General features: G+C 46.2%; 1 protein-coding gene across 1 annotated transcript in view; it reads left to right on the top strand.

The window, feature by feature from the left end:
• Nucleotides 1-24,388, top strand: part of ZHX3 (zinc fingers and homeoboxes 3) — a 46,107-nt gene that overhangs the window by 7,678 nt on the left and 14,041 nt on the right. The window contains 1 exon segment of the mRNA XM_079321808.1: nucleotides 9,107-9,213. The gene's annotated coding sequence lies outside the window, so the exon portion shown is untranslated.

The following is a 24,388-nucleotide window of genomic DNA, read 5'->3' as shown; positions in this document are numbered from 1 at the left end:
CCATTGGTAGTGAAATATGTTTACTGTGCATCCAACCAGCTCCCAAATATTTTATTCTTGTGCTTTGAAGGGAGAGATGGAAATTGGTGTTTGGGAGGGGGTGAATTCAGAGCATCCAGGAGCTGCACACCCTTTTGGCACAGGGATCTGCAGCCCTGCTCTGCTCCCTCTCCTGCTTTTTTTTTTTTTTTTTTTTTTTTTTTTTTTTTTTGCTGGTTTTGCCCCAAAGGTGGGATGGTGTTTTGAGGAGGGAGAAATCTTCTCTCAGCCTTGATTCCTCCCTGTGTCACACCCAGACAGCACCAGGAAAGGTCACCTCTGCAGAGCTGTACCTGGCAGCTGCTCTAATTATGCACCTGAATTCACAGTCAGGATTAGCAGAGATGATTTTATCTCCTAATGATGTTTTTCCCCTCATGGCCATGGCCACCTCACCCTCAGGGCTTATTTTCCAACAGCAGAGCACAGGTGATTCTGCTGCCAGCTGTTGGACCAGAGCATCACTTCAGAGATGCTCCTTCATTCCAGTCTGGACTCAATTTTAGGAATATTTGTGAAGTTATGATAGAGCTTGGTGCTTGTAGGCTTAAAATCTTTCACTTAGAAGTGCAGGGATGATCTGCTGAAATTCTGAGCATACAAGAGGTGAGTCCACACTGTGCTGCAGTGGTGAGAAATCCTGGAGTGTGTGATGGAGCCACCTTTTAATTAATGCAAAATGCTCACTCTGGCGTGGAGCTGGTGATGCCATGTGCTCCCTGTTTTTGGTGTGGGGAATGACACCTGCCCAGAGCCACCTGTGCTGTCACAGCCAGGAGGGAGCCCAGTTCCCACTGAGCATCTCTGGTGTGTGCCAGAGTCCTCTCTCCCAAAGCCTCAGGATATGCTGGTATATGGTATTATTGTCATGTATTATTTAAAAAGCAAATTGAGAAAGCCAGCCCAGCCCAAGTGCTTTGAAACAGAATTTGTTATTTTATCAATTCGAGCTTGGTGCACTGTGGGAAGGTCTGCAAGTGGATCACTATGGGATTTTCTTTGCATGTTTTCCTAATGTTAGAGACCCTCTCAAAGAATATCACATTGTTTCATTTCCTCTCCACACTTGCTGTTTTTTTTAAGGAAAGCTAATGTCAACAACCCTACAATAACCAGTGAGTGAATATGCACATTCTGCACCCAGTTAATTTTTTTTTTTTTTGGTGAGAAACAAGATTTAGCTGGCAGTTATCTTATGAGCTATGGGTAAAAATGTATGTTTTAGACCACCTTACTCATGGCTTTTGCCTTTTTAAAGTGGCATTAATCAAGTTAGAGACTTAAAAAAAAAAAGGCAAAAACAAAGCAGAGACTGAGAACAGTCATTTGAGGTGAGTAAACAAGTTGGGTTTTTTTGTTTAATGAAATCTCAAAAAATGGCCCACTGCCACTGTGTATGTTAGGGGTACCTTAAATACAGAGTGTCCTTCAGTGCCGACAGGCATCCCAAACACCTTTTATAATAAACCTCTAATTATAGCTTAGTGACTTTGAAGGTTCTCTGGATCAGCTTGAGAATATTGCACTGAAATCAGGGAGAATATTTCCATTTTCTGTGTCTTATATGTGATCCAGAGTTAGAGCTGGACTTGGTGAGTGTGGTACAGAGTGATGCATTTATGGTGTGTTAGAGAGTTTTGCTTGCTGCTTCCCATGCAGTTTTGGGGTTAAACTGTGCATTTTGGGAGCAGTGTGGATTCCCAACCCCAGCCCCAGCTGAGCTGGTTGGAAAAGGGCTGGGCTGGTGGCCAGTGCCTGCAGCCCATCACTGCCTGCTGCTGTCTGCCTCTTGGGGCTCTTGGATTGCAGCCCAGCACTCAGAACCAGAGACTTCAGTGAAAATCTCTGCTGCTTAAAGGGAAACAAAACCTCCAGAGCTTTGTGGTTGTGGAGAAAAGCTGGAAAATGGGAATTCTTGGGCAGAGGGTAGTAGGGAGATCATTAGCCTGGTTGTTTCCCAGTATCCAGACTGGGAACAGTGCCACGGGGTCCTGGGCTTGACTTTTGGCTTCACAAGTTGGCATGGCAGACACTGCTAGGTTGGTTCTTTTCTCCTCTGTTTATTTGTTTCTTCTCTCCTTCATTTTAATACTGTCTCCTGGGAGATCCCAGCTGAAGTCTGTTAATTGCTGAGATGTTTCTTTCCCCGTGTGGTGGGTGCTGGGTCCGGTTTGGCTGCGGGTTTTTCTGGCACGAAGGGAGGAGCAGCAGGACAGGGGAGCTGTGCTTGGGCTGTGTGTTTGTGTGTTTGCATGTCCTGAAGGTGTTACACAAGTGTTTGGGCTCTGCCACCCTTCCACAGCAGCAGCAGAGCCTCTGCTCTGTGCCCCCATCAGGAGCTCTGTGTGTCCCCCACAACTGGATGGACATTGAGTCACTACGGGGATTTAGTTCAATTTGTATTTCTCTTACAAGCCTAAGGTGGAGGTTTGTGACATGGCTGATCTGATGCTAAGGGATAACTTTGGACAGCTTTCTGTTGGTCCAGAAGCTCTTGGAGAAGTCTGGGAAGTTCCCCCAAAAGAGTAGTCTCCAGTTGGACACTGCAAAATCCTGAGGATGGATCAAATCAAATGATCATTCATCAAAGATTCCTTCTGCTTGGCCATCAGTCCTTGAAAATCAGGATCACTCTGTCCTCCTACCTGAGAGATTTTCTCCAGAATTGTGTCTAGGCACTTGTCTTTTTTCCCCCATCCTGATCAATTTGAGGTCCTCATGACCCCAGGAGATGAAGTTTATATTAAGCTGATGCTCCCTGCAAGGGCATTTTTTCCCTCTCCAAGTATTTTGGAGCTCGTGATAAAATTGCAAGGCTTTGGCAGTGCCCATTTGGGTGCTATTTGTGTGCCAAACCCTGCTGAATACATCTTTTATCACAGATTTGTAACAGTAGCTGTTGGAGGGGAGCTTCACGGGAGAAATGCTTTCAGAAGAATGCTTTTGTAAGGGAACACTGTCCTAAAAAAATAAAAAGAAATAAAGAAAAAAAAAGGACCTTGCAGGCAAAAAAAAGAAAAAAACCCAACATTTTTCATGTGTTCATGTTGTAAAATTTGCCCATTAATTTTGGGTGAATCAGGTTTTACTTCCATTTCTAGACAATTTTATCTGTCCTCTTTGTATAAACAAGCCCTGTTATGCTCCAGGCATTTTTTGGGGGAGAAAAAAAAAAAAAAAAGAGAAGACATTTAGGTTCAGCTAAGAAATTCCAGAATCCTTGTTTTGTGTAGCTGTCCCCAGGCTGAGCCCCAGCCAGGTCCCTGCAGGAGCTGGGACTGGGACCCAGCTGGCATTTGCTCAGGCTGGCCCCGTTCAGGCTGTGGAGAGCAAACTCAGAATTTGGGTCTGTTCATCTGCTCCACCTTCATAGGAGGGTTGAAGGAGAGGAAAAGGCAGGATGGTTTCTGAGCAGTGGATGGGGCAATGATGGAGGATGTGCAGCCTCTGGTGTGCTCAGCTCATCTCTGCTCAGGGTCCCTCTGGTGAGTTGAGCTCTGTCTGTTCTCTGCAAGACCCTGGAATTTCTCAATGGCAGAAACATAAAGCTTGTCCTCCCACATGTTAGCCTCACAATTATCTGTGCTTTTCCTTTAATAAAGGGATTTTTCATGGGAAAATTTGCTTTAAAATCACGCTAGTGTCTGAAAGTGTTCTGTCTGCTGAGCATCCTGCCTCCAAGGAGGGGGAACATGGACTGTGCTCCATTTCCAGTTTTGGTTTGGGTCATCATACATTGTTCTTTAGTAGCCATTTACTCTCCTTCCCATGTCTCTGGCACAGGAGCAAGAGAATGAAACATTAAAAGAGGAATGTGATTATAATCCTGTAAAAACTGTCAGAGGAATTTGGCAGTGGTTGCAGCCTGTAATGCATAATATTGTATTCATTTTTAAAAATGATTAGGTTTCAAGCTGACAGTTTAAATGACAAGTCACCTTAGATATTATGGGCAGTGTAAAGACTGTCAGTGTGGTTTTTTTCTTTGCTAACTATGGCATTTTCAAGGTCTGTGCACCCCTCAAAAATAGGAACCTTTGTCTTTTGGCAAGCTGCATGTGGAAGCTGAGAGCGATGAGGTCCCTTGTATTAATAATTTGTATTATAATAGCATTGTCACTGCTGGCTCCCAGGCTTTTTTTATCCCTGAGTTAATGGCAGGGCTGCCTGTCAAAGGGAATTTTTGTTGGAAAAAACTTATTTTTGCTTTTGTTGTCTCTTTGCTCCCACAAAACTCAGTGTGACTGGCACCAGTAACTGCAGCTGGGAAAGGCTGGAGATAAGGACAGAGGAACTGTTCACCCATGTTATTGACAGTTTAAATATGGTATTTGGTGTGGAAAGCAGATCCCAGGGGACTGACAGAGTTCCCCATCCCAGAATATCCCAGCTCACAGCAAGAGCTGAAGCTAAAGATGCCAAAACCTCCAGGCACTGCAGGAATGGAGCTGCAGCTTCCCACATCCTGCTGTAGGCCTGGGATTTTTTGGATGAAAGGGAAACCAGTGCTCTTCTGCTTCCTTGAACTGGATAATCACATGGATGATCAGAGCCTTGAATAAAACATGGAACAAAGTGATGATTACTGCTCTCAAATAATAGATAAATGTATGTCTTTGTGTCCCCTGTGGTCCTCAGAGCATCCTTGGGGCACTGAGATAAAAATGAGAGGAGTGGGAGTGTTGTTTCCTTTTCTTAGATGAGAAGCTGAGTATCATTTGCTGACTTTTAATGCTATTGGTTGTTTTTAAACCAAATCTGAATAGGATTTGAAATTTTTAAAACTCTGCAGTAGGAATTTTATGCTTCATGGGAATAGCCCATAATTCCTTCTCTTTGCAATGGAAAAAAAAATCCCATAGACATGAATTGGACCATGATCTGCTTGTAAATTCTTGGAGGCTGGGCATAAAACTCATCTGAAAATGAACATCAGCATCAGGAGTGCAGAAGGATGGGGCAAATGTCCTTGTGTGGTTCTGGCAGGAGGGAGGAGAAGAGTTTGGCTGGAGGAGATCCAAAGAGTTGTAAGGAGATTGACTGAAAGTCCAGAAATCCCTGGTCTGAACAAACCTGAGATGTTTGGCTCTAGATGGGAGAAGAGCAAGGCAGAAAATATATCTTCAGGTGCCCAAAAGGGAAGGGGTGGTTGCTCTCTGTGCACACAGTGGGAAGAGCAAGAAGTCACAGCCCTAAAATTGTAGAGAAAAAGGTTCAGATTAAATACTGGACCAAATTAGGGCAGTACTTTCCCTGAAATAACAACAGGATATGATGGGCTGAAGAGCTTGTGGAGCATCAGTTGTTGGGGGTTAAAACAGCTTGAAAATACCTTTCTGATGTTTCTTGATGGCCACTGTTGAATGAGGAAGATGGAATTGATTTTCCTGCAGTGGGAGTTGTCTCACTGCTGTCCTGTGCTCCCTCCTGTCCTGGAGAAGGGTTGGTTTTGGTCTAAAATAAGCAAGAGATGAGAAATGATGTTCTGTGACTTAAAATTTTCAGGCAGTTAAAAAAATTGAGGTGACTAAACATAATGTAGGTTTGCATGCCTCCCTACAAAAGCAGATGTTGCCTAGAAATATTTTGTACTCTTTGTTTCTGAAACTGAATGTTATGGACATTAAAATGTACAACTTGTCTCAGTGGTGAAGCTTTTCCAGGACACTGGTTCACTAGAGTTGGAAGAAATAGAGAGGGGAGTGAATGATGGTTGCTTTCAGTACAGCTATTTCTCTTTAAAGAAATATCAGTGAAGTTGAGTTCCTGGCTCTGTAAATACAGGAGAATAGAAACAGCCTCTTTAGAGATCCTGAATGGTAACTTGTCAGTCCTTTCATTGTACCTTGGGAATGGTAACTCTTTGAAATCAGTGTTCCACAAGCAGCAGAGGCTGCAGGGTCAGACAGTCTCTGCAGGGCAGGGTCAGAAGGTCTCAGATGTCTGAGAAGTTGCCTTCAGGTCCTTGGACACATCAGGAAGGAGGAAGGTGCCCATCTCTGCCAAAGCTGGGGTCTTGCAAAGTGTCTTCATGGCTCAGCTATTTTCTAGATCTGAGAGCAGCAAGAAAAGGTGAAGCATCCCTCAAAGCATCCCCTTTGGAGACTGGTGGGCAGGGGAATTGTTTTTGTCTTTTTCTGTATTGTTTTGTTCTTCCTCAGCCCACCCTCTGTCAGGATAGAGGTGGCTTAGGGCTGCTGTGTCTGCTTGTGTGTCTCAGGTTGAACCAGGCTTTGCTCTGCAAGGAGGCTTTATTCTGGGACAGCCTAGTTCCCTTTTCAGCCACATTAAAAAAAAAAAATCCCAAAAGAGAGCAAGAATATCTGTTAAGATCCCAAAAGAGAGCTAATGGCTGTCAAAAAAAAAAAAAAAAAAAAAAAAATCTGAGGTGGGGTTGTCAGGAAAAAGGAATACAGAATAATATCTGTTTTTGAGCCTTTGCAGTGGATTTGATTTTGAAATGCTCAGTCCTTCAGTGGATCTCACACAGGGTGCTGCTGGGGAGTTTCTCTCTCCCCTTCCATGAGCCCACTGGTCCAGCTGGTTCAGACACTGCAGTGTTAAACCTCCAGGTACAGTAAGATGGCTCACTGTGTGTGTTGAATTTGCTATTTGAGGAAGATATTGTCCATTCTGGAACTGTGTGCAGATTTTGAGCTGCTCAGTCAAGCCCTGGGGAGCTGTAAGGACAGCAGTGGGGTGGGAATGATGGCTGTGGCTCTGGCAGACACTGCAAGTCACTGAGACAGAAGGACCTCGGTGTATCTTGACTGCTGGATGCTGGGATTTTAATATCTGAAAGAAATTAGGGGGAAAAGCATGCCTTGGTTGTCCTTGTGGCTGTTGCAGTTTCAGTGATAAGCAGCTGAGCTGTTTGCATGTCCTGCTCCGAGGGATTCCAGCCCTGCCCCCTCGCCCCAGCTCTCTCTGTTATTCTTCTTGAAGCAGCAATTCCAGGGAATTCAAGGAGGAGCTGCCAGGGTAATCATGGCTCATGGTGTCAAATTTGCAGGGGCTTTACTCCATATTTCAGAACAGGGTTTTGGGAGACTCAGGTTTATCTCTGCCTCCAGCTTCAGTTTCTATTTAAGCCACCTTTAATTTCTAGAATTGCGAAGCTGTTCTGGCTGCTGTGATCGAGGTCACTCTTTAATTTAGGCACTCCAAGGAATGCAAGATCTTGTTTGTTAAACTCTTAGGCATATGTTGAATCCCTAAAGAAGTGCGTGAAGGATATTAAATGTACCATGGCAGAGGGAGAGGAGCAGCACTGTTGCAGGAGGAGGAATGGCAGATAAGCAGTGGAGCTGCTGTTATTGGGAGGTGCTGGGGTTGTGCAAATCCATGTAGGACATTTACACAAATTGCTGGAATAAAAACCCACTCCATCAGCAGTCTAGTATTTGTTTCTTATTATATGTTAAATTTTTTCTGGCATAGCAAAGTTTGTCACCTGTTATGTCAAGGTCTCGGCATTCAGTGCTGGGATCTTTCCAAATGTGCTGAATCCTAATTGGTTAGGGGTGAGCCTTCCCTTCTTTTTAGGGGAGGAAAAAAAAGAAAAGCGAGGAAAAAAGAAAAAGCTGTGGCATCTAGCAGGCATTTAAAGCATTTTTTCTTGTCCTCTCAAGTCTTGTGATTTGCCAAACTTAGGCCTCCTGATTTCCACCCCCCTCCCCATTCTGGGCTTGCTTTGCTTTTCCTGTGAATTAAATTGTGAGAATAACACACAGCAAATAATGAGAACAAATAACATAGAGCAGCCAGCACTGCAGGTCTGGGGAAAGCTTTCTCCAAGTTTGGTTCTGCAGCAGGGAGTGTTGGGACACCTGAGTGCTTAGTGAGGGAAAACCTGTGTGTCCTTCTACCCTTGTCCAATTGCTTTTCCTTTTTTAAAAATTATTATTCTCTTTTCTTGTTAAATCCTGCTGAGTTTGGTCTGTGAAATTACAGCCAGAGTGGAAAGTTCTTGTCTGCAGGATGTTGGATGGGTTTGGGGAGCCCTTTCCTGAGTTTGTAATGCATCTGTGCAAGGTATTTGGTGAATCTCTCTGTGCCACTTATTTAATCCAAGAAACTCAACAGTTGTATGCAGAGCATGTGGTCAGCAGGATCCAACCTGAGAAGCAGAGCAGTGGGGCTCTGGCAGGGAGCTTTAGGGACTGGAGCTGGCTGAAGCACAGGGACACTTCACAGAATCATAGAATCACAGAATGGTTGGGGTTGGAAGGGACCTTAAAGATCACATAGTTCCAGCCTTCCTGCCATTGGGCATGGGACACTTGGGACATGCTGCTGGAAGAGGAGGACCTGTCACTGCTCAAGCAGGAGCAACAAACAAGTCTAAATTTTCCTTTACTTGGGCAATCACAATCTAATTTTCCTGGGTTTCATCCTTGTTACTAGCTCTGGCTCACCTTTTTCCAGGGTGACTCTTTGTTTTTCAATGTGCTGTTTTCACCCCTGGTCTGAACTTAATCCCAGAAATCCACTTGGCTGGTTATCTCTTTAGACAGTAAAGTTTAGAAATTTGGAAATACGTGGAGCTGGCTCTTCTCCAACAGTGAGGGAGCAGGGATTGGATGGCAGTGGGGGGAAATGAAGGGGAGAAAAGAAGGCCACAGCTACTTGCAGAGCTGCATGTTATATTTAGCTGCTGCTGTGGCAGTGGCAGTCAGGGTGCTGTGGCTGCTGCTCTAAATATGTTCTGGCCAGCTGAGGTTTCCAGCCCTGTAATGGACCTAGTCCACAGGGATCTGGGCAGCAGTGCCACTGGTTTCCAGCACACTGCAGCTGGGGGATTGCTTTCAGTGGGCTGAGAGCTTGGTGATTAATTCAGCAAACTTGGTTAACTTCTCATGAATCATGTCTTTGCTAATTGAGAGGGGAGAAGAACCCCCAAAGGTAGGTGTTTGGGGTTTTTCAGTGGGGGTGTTCTGTGGGAGCATGGCAGGGTGGACACCTCACACTGATCAGTGTTTTATTTTTGCTCTTAGCCTTTGCTAACCAAGGGCTGCCTTCTCCTTCAGGGGTGCAGTAATTTTTGGTGTCATGTCTTCTCTTCCAGCCCTGAATCCTGGTGCTGCTGAGGCCACTGCAGGCACTTTAAAGATGTGGGTGAGCACAGAGGAGGGGCAGGAGAAGGAGAGGCTCAGGACGTGGTCCCTGGTGCAGGTAGGACACTGCTGTCACCTCGGGCACTGTGTGTGATGTGGACCTTTGTGTCCTGTGCAGCCTGGACAGGGAAATGTGTATTCCAGTGTAGGACAGATTCTGTGCAGGCTGTTGGAGCCTGCTGGCTGAAGGAACTGATCCTGCAGTGACTGGCTCCATTGCCCTGAGAACAGGGGCTGCTCTGGGGTCAGGTCAAGCTTGGCTTATGCTTCCAGGTGTCCCTGAGAAGGGGGAAATTTTTATTTTCTTTGCTTTTGGATATCACTCCTTGAACAAAACAGAGTTCAGATAGCCTGTGTGTTTGTACTTTTCTCCTGGCTCACTCTCCTATCTGTGGGCTGATTTACTTTATTTCCATATAACTTAATAAATATCCATCTGTCCCATGGTGTGGATGAGGGGTCAGGAGAGCAATGCTTTTTCCCTTTGGCTGCTGTGGGTGGAAGAAGTGTGCTTGGAAATAGCTCTCCAGTTTTCCATTACACTGTTCCAGGCTTTTGAAGAAGAAATTGGGTCTCATAGCAGAGCCAAGCCATTTTATTTGTACAAAAAGTAAGCTCCATGGTTGAACATTAGTGAGCAGACTGGTGGGGAATTTGTTCACCCAGTTCATGGCTGTGTGATAAATGACAGTGTCCCCGTGGAAATGGGGATTTTCAAACCCTAGAGTGGTTTCTACCCAGCCTGTGCCACATCTGGAGACTGCTTGTTTCTGACTTTATTAAATAATAATTTGAGAGTACAGTGACTGGACTGATGCTATTTGCTGCAGCTTTCCTGACACACTTCCAGTTCTGCAGCCTGTTAAAGTGGTAGCAATAAGCTAAGGCACCCTGCTGAAGCATGTGATGTGCTGGGATCCACGTGCACCCTCAGCCCCCTGAGAGCTGTCCTCCTTGAAGTTCCCTCCCTTAATTGCATCTAGGTGGGTCCTCAATACCTCATGGCACTAATTGTGCAAATGCACTGAACATTGTGGCTCTCTGCTTGTCTGGCTGTTGTAAACAGAGAATTTTGCAGGAGGAAGAGGGTGAAGCTTTTGTAGCTTTGCTCTGCCTTTATAAACAGGGTTGAACCCTTAGGAAGGAAAGTAGGGAGAAGTGCATTGAATTTTATATCCCTTGGTATCTGCCAGGGAAGGGCAGCAATATTGGGTGTGGATGGCTCGTGTGGAAGGTGTCTGGGTAAATAAGAAGGATTCCTTTGTGTTCCATCTGCAGAAAAAGATGTTCATTACTGAAGGGCCAGCACCCAGTGATGGATTGTGGCCTTGTAGCAGCACTGTGCCATCCTCCCTGCAAGCTCATGGTCCTGTGTTGGCCCTGGAGGCTTTTCAGCATCTTCTGAGGGAGCTTTAAGAACCAAACAGAGGATGTCTGCTGCAGCAGTTGGCCCCTTTCTCTCTGCTCCTCTTTTTCCCCCACCTTCCTGTGGTGTCCTCTCCCTCCCAGTTCATTTGTTTTTAAAATGATTGTGCCATTGTGTTCATCAATACGTGCATGGCCTGTCTTGTTTTTCTCTTGGCCTGAAAGTGCAAAGCAAATCTGTTTATGGTTTTGGTGAGCTAATTCTTCCCCACCCTAGATTTTTAAATAGACTCTTTCTTTACCAAGCTTGCAGAACTTGCAGGATGCATTGAAGTAATGGGAAAAATATGTTGTGTGTTAACCTTCCTTTTTTTGTAAAACTTTATTTACAAGACCCTATTCCTGGCAGTGCATCTGGGAAGTGGATATCTGGCTGCTGGAGAAATTAGAAGACTTTGAAATAGCAAAATGGGCGTTTAATGCATTCGGGGAGGAAATGTTTTGAGTTTTCCATGTTCGGTGCTTGAATCGTGAAGCAAAGCCTAGTGAGTTGTGCTCATTGTCCCTTTAATTATTCATTTTCTACTGCAAATCCCAGTTCCTAGGCTTGGCTGTTCTCTGGGCTGTCTGTTACCTTCAGACAGGCTCCTCCAAGGCAGCTGCTGACCCAGACCCTGCAGCTGAAGGTAAGAGCAGCAAGGAATGCTCTTGGCCTGTAAATAGTGCCTTGGATTAAGGGCTTGGTATGTCACTGATGTGTTGGAAATGTTATTTTTGCCTCTTGATTTCATCCTTGCTGCAGATCAATCCCAGAGCTGTCTGTTTAGGTTATCAGCCTTCTCTGCATCCTGGTGGGGTTGCAGAGTTCTGTGTGCTGTGTTTTTTCACTGGGATGTTTTGGCTGCTGGAGGCAGAGCTCAGCTAGAGAAGCCCAGGGACACTCCTGTCCATGATGCCTGGCTGCTGGCTTACCTCCCAGCCCTCCTCACCTGCAGCCTGGCTGTGAGTTATTTCCAGTGAAAACCCTGAGCTGCCTGTGGCTGGCCATGGGGCAGGAGCTTTCTATGGGGCTTTGTGCAGCCTGGTCTAGGGTTGGTGTCCCTGCCCATGGCAGCAGAGCTGGACCAAGATGATCTTTAAGGTCCCTTCCAATGCAAACCATTCTGTGATTCCATGGATATTACATGTGCAAGTGCACTTCTCCAGCCCCAGCTCTGTAGGGCTTGGCTGGGGCCTCTGGGTGCTCCTGTAACATAAATAAGCAGGAGTAGGATTTCAAAGCAAGCAAATTTTTGAGACAGTTGATGTCACGCCTCTTCAGCCCTGTGTTCAGGGCCCAAGGATCTGCAGGCCCACAGCTGCTAGTTTGGTCTTGTTGCTAATAACCCTCTGGAGGTGTTTCTGCTGAGCTGGTTCCTACAGAGGGCTGGGGGCTTCACCCTGGTTTGACAGTGTTGGGAAAGACAGGACTGTGGAGGGGAAAACATGAGGTGCTCTCACAAAACTGGGTGTCCTGAGTGAAGCTGCAGCCCTGACGTGCTCCTCAGTGAGGTTATGGTGTGGAGGGACAGCAAGGAGTTCTGGTGAGTAGCCTTAAAGGGTTATCCCACCCATCCAGCCCTTCCACACAGAGCCTCTGCTCTGCCAGTGAAGAACAGATGGGGAAAAGATTTCATTTCCTCACCCTGAGATGTGAATTTCTCACAGGAGTTTCATTTACCTTCAAATGTGCAGCAGAGCTCAAAGCAAAGGATTCCCCACACAAAGGCTTTGCAAAACAGGATTGTCCTTTATGCAAGTAACTTGGTAGCACATGGGGTTTCTTTCTGTAACAGGGTCTTAGAAGAGATGAAATTCTCTCTTTTTTTCTTTTTCTCTTTCTGTTCAGCTGGCAGGGTTGCTGCTCCCTGGGAAGGTGATGGCTGGGGCTGGCACTCACCAGTGCAGGGGCTGTAGCCCTGAGCATGGAGCTGTGAAGCCTCTCTTACCTCCCCTTTTCCTATCTCCCCAATTAGTGTGTGTAAGATTCTTCCCAACTTGCAGAGCAGATGGAGTTTTCCAGATGCCCTTGTATCCTTTTCCTTCATTCCTTCCTTCCCACTCTTAATTCTTACTGACCTATTTGCTCAGGTCATGTATACAACATCAGTGTGACAAATTAAATTGCTTGCACTCAGAAAGATGAGGCCATTAGATGCCTAAATGCTGCATAAACTTTTTGGCTAGCCCCACACTAACAGTTTTGACTCCTGCCCCTCACATTGCACTTTGTGAAAGGCAAATTCCATCCTGTGTGTCCCTTTCCAAACCTATTGCCCAACACTTGCACCATTTGTCATCAGCTGAAGAGGATCTGAGCAGTGCAGATATGCACAGATGTGGTTTGATTGTCTGTTGTGTTACAAACCACATCTGTGCATCAGGAGGGTTTGGGTTTGCTCCTCTTTGCTGGGTTTGGGATGGGCAGTGGTGCTGCAGTGGCTCTGCTGTTCCTCTGCAGAGGTGAGCAGTGCCCAGGGAGGCAGTGGCTCCAAGGCAGGAGCTCCCAGGAGCAGCCAGGCTGGATGTTCTGGAGGTGCCTTCAGCCAGCCCTGTCTGGCTGGGGAAGGCTCCAGTCCAGTCTCTGTGAATGGACTGGGCTATGCTTGAACAGGTTTCCTTTATGAAGGGAAAGAACTGTGCCTGTGGCCTGTGAAAGGCTGGATAAATTCCATTCTATTGTTTTGTACCAACACAAACTGGTGGCACATCAGGTTCAAGGAGAGGCTTTGCCTCAGAGCTAAGGTTGCAATATTCTGTGTCATCAGAGGTATTTGTGAAAGAAGATGCAGATCCAAGGTGAAATGGTGAGTTCTTACTCACCACCCTTCAAAGTGTGGACTGGAGGCCACCCTTCAAAACAAAGTGATTCACTGGGAGGAAAAACAGCTTTTTATTTCCCAGCTTGATCTGGAGCTTTGTAGTCACTTTGGTGGTTCAGCTCTCTGCAGCGCTGAGGAGTTGTCTGTTCCAGCACACTGAGCATGCTGCAAGTTTTATTTTATTTCCAAAACAGCTTTTGAAGCATGTTGGCCTGTAAGGGAAACTCATAATAATTCCCTCTGTCAGTATAATTCAGTTGCAGTGCAAAATAGGAGGGTGTCTGACTAAAGGTGACCCATTAAAGGGTGATTTCTGATAAATAACAAGACTGGGGACTCACAACTCCTGAGTTCAATTACTGACTTTGCTATAAGCTTCCTGTGACCTTGGGTGAGTTATTTAAAATTGCTTTGTGCCTCATTTCCCTTTCTGTAACACACTGGTGACAGCATTTCCCTTCCAGCCAGGAGCTGTGTCAGTGGGAAGGTGTCTGTACCCTTTTCCACAGCTGCTGTGTAAAGAGCCTGCATGGACTAGGAAGCAGAACCATTTTATGGGGCTCTCTGCTGTTGTCCTGGGGAAACCAGGACAGGATGATCCATTTAAAGGGTTTTACAGGTACCCAGAGAATGTGTTCCATTAGGTCCTGGGGCTCCTGGCATAATGCACTAGCAAGGTGGTTATTTTTATTTTATAGTTCTTCTCTGAGCTGTAAAGTCTTCCTCAGCACTGCTCTCAGCTCTTGAGGTTTAAATTGATGGCCAGTTTGGGCAGAGCAGGTGCTGCTGTGCTGTCTTTCTGCTTTGAACCTGGTGAATGCTAAGAAGGGGTGATGGCTTTGGGTGTGAAGATGATGGCTCATGGTCCTGCTCCCCATGGCACTGTGCAGACAGACCTCAGGCAGATCATTTCATCTCTCCCTGCTTCTTCCCTGTCTGCTCCCTCCCAGTGTGGGCTAACAGCACTGACCACCCCTTTTACCACTCCCTAAATGTCAGGAGAAGCTTTCCAGCTTGCCTGAAATGTGCTAAAACCTCATGGTTGGAATAGCAGGCATCTGGGGGTAAGAAGGGGCTGGCTGTTTGCTGTGTGGTGCTGTGAAGGCTCCCTGCCATTCCCATGGGATAAGCTATGGGAAGCCCCCACACAGGGGCTGTCCAGGGGAGCTGCCTCTGTTTCAGGTACAGCAGAGTTGAGAAGGGGTGATGCTGAGCCTCCTCTGTTCCTGGGGCTGCAGCCCCTCTTCCCTTTGCCATATCCAGGGGTGGATCTGGGGGAGACACCAGCCTGAGACCCCCACCCTGTGGCAGTGAGTGAGTTCCAGCTGCTATGGGGTGCTGTGCTTGGATGGAAATGATCTTCTTTGGGATGTGACAGAAAATCAGGCCTGGTGGTGGCTGTGGGTGGGAAAATGCTCATGGGGAGTATCTGACTATCCAGAAATATTAAAAATACTGTTATCTCTATTTCCCTCTGGTCACACAGTTCAGTGGCTTGTGCAGGCTGTTGAGAACCAGCAGAGTGAATTGTGGCCACACTTTCATCTTTGGTGTGAATATATCACATGAAATTTCTATCACCTGTGTGAGAGGCATGGCCCAGCAGCTGGAAAAATCCATCCATTTTGGGCAGAACCTTTGCTTTCATCTCCATCCTTCTCTTCCCAAGAGCCAGAATCTCAACCCCCTTCTCCTTCAAGGTATCCTCAGTTACTGACTGTCCTGCTGGATGGGATGCTGCAAGGCTGGACAGCTGCCAGCGTGTGGCCTCCAGGACACAGCAACAGGCTCCTTCTAGACCTGGCATTGTAAATCTCAGGCTGCAGATAGGTCTGGCTGTTCCCTCAGACTCTGCCTAGGAGTAAAACTGCCTTGAACAGTGAAAGGGAAGAAATTGAATTCTCAATGTACAGGATGTGGTATCATTAAGCACTTCTGCTGTCTAACCCTCTTGTTTTTCCCTTTCATGGTTTGTGTGATCTTCCTGCTGGGCCAACAAACATTTAAGGCTGTGGATTTTCCCCCAGGTTGTGAGATTTTTTTTATTGTTCAAGCCACTTTGTGTGTGGGGGAGGGTGAGCTCCAGACTGGTGTGTGTGGAAGATCACATGAATATGTGACTTCTAAAAGTCTTTGGGGTTGTCTGTTGGAGGATCTTGGAGCTCTGGAGGGAGGCTCTGCACACGTCTCTTGGGAAATTCTAAAATGCCATGGAAATAACTACTGACTGAGGAAGGGAGGGATGTGGGGAAGATGCCAGCCAACAAGGAGGATGCTGGCAGCAATTTCCCAATGGGGCTGACCCCAGTGAATGGTTTCAGAACACTGATGTCCTCTGGGGGGTGGCAAGTGACTGTAACCTGAATATCCCAGAGACAGGGAGCTGCCATCCCGTGGGACCTTGCCCAGGATGGTTTCAACAGTGAGGGTGTCTCCTGCACCAGCAGCTTCTCAGCACTGATGAGACTTGTGCCTTATTTTAGAAGGGTGGAGGGGATGAAGGGTAAGGACAGGAGCAGCTGGCTGTGAATTTGGCTCTCTGAAGGAGCCCTGCTCTCTGTCTGACCCTTTGGGGAGCAGCTGTGTGATGACTCCTGGAGCTGCCCCAAGGGTGCTGCTCTCGTGGGGTTTCTCTGCAGAGCTGCCCTGTCTGCTCCTCATGGGACCAGGGCTAAGAGTGAGGTACTGGACACGGGGCACTAGGTGTGAGTTAATATTTCTGCTGCAGGTACTAGACATGAGGTTAATATTTCTGGTGCTTTAGGCACCAGCTTTGTCTGATTATCTGAAATGAGCAATGTAGCTGATAGTTGTTAAAAGGTTATTTATTGCAGAAGCACATTAGTTTTAAAAGGCACAGTCACAGACATTAAAGCCTATGCTAAGTTTTGGTGTAAAGTCTCAAACAGAAGTAGAAGCTGTTCTTGTTAAAGGGAAGCTGATATTGCTGTGGCAGCTCCTATTTTCTTTTCAGCTTTTCCTGCCATTGCTTTTCTTTTTGCTGGTGAGCAAAAGCAAAAAGAAAAGCAATGGCAGGAAAAGCTGAAAAGCACTAACTTCTGTCAATATAAACTTTTATATAGAATTTTTTTAACAAGCTAAGATGCAAACTTGGACTGCCACTCTTTAACTTTTCAGAATTTTAGTTTCTTAACATGCCAGGTTACGTATAGACTACACATATGACTTATGTTGTTTTATCTGAAAAATGTGAGTAATATTCTTACTATAGTTGTATTATGTCTAAGCACTGTTTACAACTACGGTCCTGGAGCCTCTACTGAAAACATTAATATGTTTTTCAACTTTTACTAGAACTCACACTTCTTTGGTATTTAAACCTTTTTTACTTACTGAAAGCATTAGAGCTCATACTAAAACTTACTGACTTACTTATCTTAAAACTTAAACTTAATGAATGTTATAGACTAGTGTAATGAGACCACCCTTCATTTTTTTTCTGAAAAGCCAGGAGAGATTCTTGATTTCTGTCTTGCTGAAGTTATAACATAGTCTGCAATTCCTTTGGTGTAAACCAGAAATATTTCTGTTATTCATGGGACACTTTGCAATGAGAAGTTTTCCATGTTCAATTGAAGGGCTGGGAAATTTTAAATTTGCAACAGATGGATTTTCTCCAAAGGCTGCAGGTTAAGTCAGCTCTAAGGAAATGACAGTCTTTGTATGGCAAACTGTTTGGTTTTTTTTTTTTTTTAAGACTTGTTTCATTTCATTCCCTCGTTCCCATGAAGGATGTTGTTCTCCTCTGCTGCTCCTGTACCCGGTCTAACCTAAATTCCTGCAATTGTTTGTGAAAGGTGGGATGGTTTCAGGAGGGCAAAATGCAGCAGTCAGCTCTCCTGTGAGCACTGTAATGATTGAAAACAGGCACAAATCCTTTTTGTTTTCCCTTGTCACTACCCTTTGTCCACCTGTCTGCAGGTCTGATTTGGCAAATAGAGCAGCTATTAGTGAACTCCTCATCCCAGTGAGGATGAACTGGCGTGGTGAGGTGGTAACAAAGTCTCTTTGCACTTGTATAAACATATAAAATACTTATAAAAGTCATCTAATTTCAGCTATTGGGGATGTACTAGTAGGCTCACATTTGGTTGCATGCACAAAAAGTGAGGATTTCCTTGGGCTGTCATTTCTAGGGGTGGATTTTTGAAGCCTGTAGCCAAGACCTGAAGATAGGTTTGCTATCAGTTGGTGGTAATTGGACTGTGCTTACATAATAATAGTTATTTCCTTCTTCTTATATCTTAAATTTGTTTTATAAGACCATGCAGCAGTGTGACTTAAAGCTTTAAGTGTTTGTCTCTGCTGGCAGTTGGCAATGTATTAGCTGTGATTCTTTACAGAAATAAGTGCTCAGTGTTGGAGCTAAATTGAATAATATGGTGGTGTTTGTGTCTTAATCTTCCAAATAGCTCTGTTAAGTTTGCCACATTGATGTCTGAAAAGCTTAAAAATAATAAACTCCATTGTACAGAGCTTTGAATACAGAGTGGAAGCTTAGTAATTGCTGGCAGTTCATGGGCAGACTGAGTAAAAATGGCAAGGAAGCAATTCTCCCAGCAGGCCTGAATTTTTTAAAAGAATCTCCTTGTATCAAGGCCTTGTGATCCACAAGGCACAAAGTACATCAATATGAATTCAGGCTTGCAGGACTCAGTCCAAAACCCCAAACCTTTTAATTGCACTTCCATATCAATTAAAAATACCTTTTGTCTTCCTCATCAGTCTGCTGGGAGCTGTTTGCATCCCCAGCTTTTGGGCAGGGTAGGTGGGGTGGGCTCTTCTTGGTTTTATCAGGGAGCTGAAGTCCTCAGCCCCCATCCTAGTTCCCTTTGCTCTTCATAGGAAGTGGAAAAAAACCTAAATACATGGTGGTTTGTTTCTTTTTAATGAGGTTCTCAGGGAATCAAGTGTCAAAAGAAGAGCTCTGAAATCAGGGATCTGGCTTTGCTGTTTTTTCTCAGAAGATGTCTGTAGTTCCCCTGCATCCCTGTGAGTGAGTTTTTAAATGAGGAGTTGCAAAGAGCAGCTAAGGAAAAGGCTGGTTGGACTAGCTAGCAGGCATGATTTAAAAAAACTAACAAAAACCAAGAAAACCCCAATCAACCAATCCATCCTCCCCTCCCCCCACAAAAAACCCAAACCAAAAAAAAAAAAGAAAGGCCCAAAGCAAAACAGGAGAGGGAAAGGAGGGGAATGTGATTTGTTTACCAAAACTGAACTTGAAACTAATTTTAAATGTCTGTCTTCTGAGAGTAAGGAAATTCCTTTAGCTTGCAGCAGTAAATAACTGGGATGCTTTCAGCTCACAGCTGATCTAGAGGATGTTGAGTTTTCAACAATAATTGACTCTTCAGTAAGGCCAGTCTGTTCCAAGTGTCACTAAACAGCTGGAGGAAGAGGAGAGTCCTGACTGGCATGGTTCATATCACAAATAACCCTTGAACTTTGTTCTGTGTCTCTGAGTTCTGTGGTCCAGAGTGTCTTGACAAATGTTTTTGAGCACATACAGTTTCTAACCAAGGAGCAAATGACCAGGATTGCATCTGGCTGGCAGGTGCATGATCCAGATACCCAGATTTTGCCCGGAGAGATCTCAAATGAAATCCCAAATCCATTTTTCTCTTCTATCCATCCAAAAAGACATGGTGAGTATTTCAGAGAAAGGGAGAAGGTTGTCCCATGAAGGTGTGGTGGTAGGGATGGTGTTGTTCTCCATGCCAAGCCCTTCTTGGCAGTTGAGTGGTGAAGGATTTCTGAAACTCAGCTCCTCCCCAGGCTCATCTCACCAAAGGGTTTGGCTGTCAGAGATGCTGAGCTCTCTCAATGGTCTGCCCTTCTCTATGCCAGCAGAGCCTGTCCTGTGCAGGCCACTTGGGATTTCTGGAAGTCTGTCACTTATGGAAGTGCTAAAAAGGAACTGAACTTATTTGGGAGCTGGTGTTCCAGATGAAGGAGCTGAGCACTTGCCAGTCTGACCATATGCTTCTGAAGTCCTTGTGGTTTGGTGCTTTAGTCCAGGATATTGCCTATTTAAAGCAATAGAAGGAAACCCTGTGGCACTCCTGCAGAGTAGGTATGTGAACATGTGAACTTTAACCATCAGGACCAAATGGTAGTTCTAGAATTAGATGTTGTCCCTAATTTCCCTCTTCAGTTTTAAGTGGATGCAGCATTCTTCACTAACAGCCTCAACTGTTGTGTTGCATTGTTGTATGGGGTTGAACATCTGCCCCTTCCAGCCACAAAAGTGGCTGTGTTCCAGTGGTGGGTGGTTTCTTTCTATTCAGGGATCCTCTGAGGCCTGGAAAAGCTTGAGTATTAGGCATGACACACTGTCAACTGCTGCAGATCCCCTTGGCTCCTTCCTCCCAACATCTGCAAGGCCAGAGTTGTCCATCTTGGCTTATCCATGTACAGTGCACAGAGCAGAAAGACCCAATTCCTACAGCTGCTGCTGCTGAGCAGGGAGTGGGGCATCACCAGGAACTGCCCATTCCATGCAGAAGACATTTGTGGTGCCAGCCTGTAGCAGAAGAGAGGGAAGAGCAATCACCAGCTCCCCCAGGAGGGCTGTGTTGCTGGGACCACAGTCCTGGGGTCTTTCCCCCCTGGCAGCAGCCTGGCTCGGGATGCTCATCCTCCATCCAGCAGCTCTGCTGTAGCTGTGCTGTCCTGTGGGGTGCCAGGGGATGGAGCAGGCAGAGCTGGCAGGAGCACAGTGCACCACACTAAAGGTTTGGATGCTAAAGCAGAGCTCTGGTGAGGGAGAAGGTGTCTATCTCACACAGGTCTCTCAGCCCAGTGGTTTTTTTTTCCCTGCAGCATTGTTTCCCTGATTGACTGGTGTTGGCTTGGCAAAAGCCTTTTGAATATTCATTTGCTTGACGGGAGATGAGAGTGCAGTAGCTCCTTGAAATCAGCTTGGGGTGGGGAAGCAAATAAGACTGCCTTTTTCTCCCTCCTAGTGCTACTTGAACTCTCTCAAATGCATGCTTCACAGGGATAAATGATTGTGGAGCCTCAGCCTACCTAACAAGCCTGCTGTTGTACAGCAAATATTATAGTGCTTGCATACTTGCCATCCTCATTTAAAACCCATTCCTCATTAATATCACTTTATACATATTACTGCAGCTCCAAGTGCCATTCCTCTTCTTCCCACCCATTTCCTTGTCTGGCTGTGACATACAGGAACTACACCCAGTGCTTGACTCGCCTCTCCTGACCTTTTGTAACTTGGCTCCAAACTCCTTTTTTTGGGTCTTTTGCAAAACACTGTCAGAAGGGAAAAATCCTTTGTTAAAACACAGCCAACTCCTGCCTCAACGTGGAACAGTTTGTTCTGCTGAAAGAATGAGCCAGTTCAGTGAGCAGAAAAACATTGCCATAAACCAGCGGGCTCAATAAGCTGCAAAAGCCATCGGCTGCGCGCAGGGTCTGAAAGGACGACTCTGAAACAGAATCCATGGGGATGGAAAAAAATAATCCACGATCCCAACCTGCCAAACCCTGTTTCTTTGCTTTCTGACAAAGTATTTTGCAGTTTTCTTTTTGGTTATAGCAACTGTAAGTGGAGGAATGGAGGCGAGGCTGAGCCAGGACGTAACGCGGCTCTCGAAGCTGCATATTGCAGAAGGGCACGGGGGATGAAGTAATCCAAAAATGCTCAGCTGGGAAGGGGCTGCAGCACTCAGGCTGTGCTGTAGATGAGCAGCTCCAGTGCCTCTGGTACTGTTTAGTAGCTTGGTTTAGTCCTTCCCACCCACATCTTGTTTTAAAGCTCTGGGCACTCTTTACTTCCCTGGAATTGCTGCGGGTCTGTCCCTGTGAGGCTGCTCGGTAGCTGGTGATCAGCCTGGTGGTAGCCTGGCTGCAGCAAGCTGCTCTTCATTCCACAGGGACTTGGATGCTTGGTGAGAAACCTGTGTGGCAGGCTGTGGGGTTTGTGTCTGCAGTGGGATCGTTTTGGGGCTGCTATAAAAGCTGACACTGGTTTTCTTTTAGCAGTAAATGTTGTGCTGGCATTAGAGTTGTGCTTCCTGCACTTGGGGTGATGGCCCCTCGATTAAGGTCACTGCATGGAGGTGATGTGCAAGCCTGGCAGGGGGGTTGTGAGCAGGGTACATCAGAAAGGTGGGCTCCAAGGCTTCCCAAGGTGATTCCTTGGGAAGGGAGAGGCTGTAGCAGCACAGAGATCACAGTGGGGCTGTGGAATGTGGGTGCTCTCTTGCCATTGGGTGCTCACACCTGTGAGCTCCTCACCAGCTTAGCCAAGCATTCCCTGCTGATTTAAGTCTCAGATATCCTTGTTGGAAATTTGATGTGGACAGTTCTACCTCTGGTGCTTTTTTCATTGCTCTGAGCACCCCAGTAGATTTTTGTACTGAAGCCAGTTCAGCAATTTCACATAAAAAACCACAAAGAAGTGTATTTTAGATGTAACCTATTAATCTTCACATACATTCTGAAGGGCTGCATCTGCCAAAGCTGGGCTTGTCCTATGGAAATGGTGATGCTGGACAATGAGCTCTAAGGGTGGGGTCACAAGGCATGTGGCACACCTGAGGTGTGTGGCAGGATATAACTGACAGGTAGGGGCTGTTTGAGGTGCCTGTGTTTCAGATGAAATCACAAACAAAGCCCTGGCAATGCAAGCAAACAAAACACCCTAGAGAAAGCACAAGGGGCTGGAATGGGAGCTCCAGTGTGTTTCCAAGCATGGTTATACTGTCCTGTTCAGGTTGGTTTGCTGGTAGTCACCAGCTGAGTGTGAGGTGATGAGACACCCAGATACTCATGAGCTGAGGGACTTCTTGAAGCTACAGAAATGCTATCTGGTGTCCTCTGCTGGTAGTGCTGGCAGAGCTGCCTCTGGTGAGATGTGATTATCTGTCTGCTGGGCCTTTTGCTCTGGGGGAATGCCGGGAATGTTCTGCAGCATGGACAAAATCTGAGGATTGAAGCTGTGGAGGTGGGTCCCTGGGATGCTGGAACTGTGAACCCTGCTAAGGTAGTGCAATGCAGAGCAAATCTGTAATGAAGCCTCTGTGCCAAAAGAGATTATTACTTTTTTGGAAGATGTTAATGGTGTGATTACATAACATTTATTTTGTTCTCAATCAAATGGATGAGGGCAGAGGAAAAGGAGTGAATTAATGTTAGCGATGTTCAAACAGAAGCACGCAAAGCTCTGAGGGATGATCAGTGCTTTTGTTTTGATGTGTGTCGTGGTGGTTGTTTTTTATTCCTCACATTCTCCTGAAATACAGCACACAGGCTTGTCTCTAAGGGGGGCACATTGCCAATAGTCTAAAGGTTATTTTATCCCAGTGACCTATTTTTATACTTTAATCGTGTTCTGTTTCAGCCGGCTCTTTCTAACCTTCCATCTTGCTCAGTTTTGTGCTTGTCTGGGGGAAAAAAAAAAAGCAGAGATAATTGTCCTTAGTCCCTGAGTGCTGAGGCAGCCTCTTCCCAGATACTAAGACACAGGAGAGGTGCTGCTGTTACAGCACAAAAGCAATCCAAACACACAGCTCAGAAATGGGTGACTACTTGAGACAGGGATGAGGAGCACTGTGGGGCAGAGGAGAGAGGGCTTCTCTTAAAGGCAGGTTTTCAGGTTGCAGTTCGGAGAAGGGTGAAATTTTAATGAATAGCTCTGTTTAACTGGTCTAAATGGAAAAGACACTTTTCTGCTCTAGGCCTGCCAAGGAATGGAGAATGAATACGATTGTTCGGTCAACCAGCTCCCACTGCATTTAGACTGTACCCGTGGTTTCAAAGCCAGGCTTAAGCTACAAAGCACCCTGACCAGCTGGCATAAAGAGAAATTGTTCCTTAGTACAAATGTTGACTGTGATGCTGCTTGAAGCTCAAAACTGCTGAAGTTTGTGCATGTGTTTGTACATTCGTGCAGTGTGAAATAATAAGATGTGAAGAGCCTTTCTTGCCTGTGTGGCCTCTCTGGGGCTGTGGTTATTGCTGGTGGCTCTGCTGGTTCATGTTAAGATCACCTGAGGTTTGAGTGCCTGCTGAGGTAGTGTGGTACCAATCTGCTCTGGAGGGGAAAATCTCACTAACTGCTCATTGATGAACCTGCAGTCCTGAATGGGGTTAAACCCCAAAAGAATTAAGTGTGTCAGGCCTTGGTCTGGGTTATGAACCAGGCTTTGGGTGGCAGACCCTGCCTCCAGGTGCGAGGGCATAGCATGGGGATGTGTGCCAGAAGTCAGTGCTGGCATTTTGAGGCTGCTGGAGATGTTCCCATGCTGTGACTTCCTCCCAGCTGCAGCCTGTGCAGGGTTATTTGGGGAGGATGCTGGACTCCAGCTAGCTGGGATGCACAGTCACAGAGCAGGAACAGGGGAGCTCAGCCCTGCCAAATCTTGCCTTTTCTTCTCCTTCCCAGAGCCGTGCTGGTGCAGCTGGCAGAGAGGTCCCACCCACACCTTGGAAGTTTCTCTGGAGGGGTGATATGTCAGTATAGAAGGGCAGGGATGCGGCCTGGAGAGGTCTTTGCAGATGTCCATCCACTCAGTGTGTCCCTGGGATGGATTAGCAGTAGCCCCCACTGGGTATGTTTTAGCAATAAATAATTCAAACTGCTGAAACTCCTACATGACTTCTCATGAATGGACTGCAAAAGCAGAAGGAACATTAATACCCATCCAAAGAGGAAGAATCCCAGGACTGCCCTGGCTGGCAACAGGGTAGCCATGGGCCTGTACCCCAAACATGGAGCTGTTCATCCTTCCCTTCCCCATGGTAAATGCACCCAGTCCCAGGCTCCCAGTGCTGCCCAGAGCAAACTGAGTGCCTCTCATGGTGAGGGACCTGCTGTCAGACACAGTGGGATGTTTGTGGGACTGGGAAAGGGGCTCAGCCTCAGGTTTGGGTTGAAGGTGCTAGCCACAGGGATCATTTATTTAATGGCCTGGCTAATTACAGTGTGATTGGGAAGTCATCTGGAACTCCCAAAGA

Source organism: Erithacus rubecula, assembly GCF_903797595.1.
Source record: "Erithacus rubecula genome assembly, chromosome: 18".
Classification (NCBI taxonomy): Eukaryota; Metazoa; Chordata; class Aves; order Passeriformes; family Muscicapidae; genus Erithacus; species Erithacus rubecula.
Note: the sequence above shows the minus strand (reverse complement) of the source record. Positions and strands in the feature narration are given on the sequence as shown.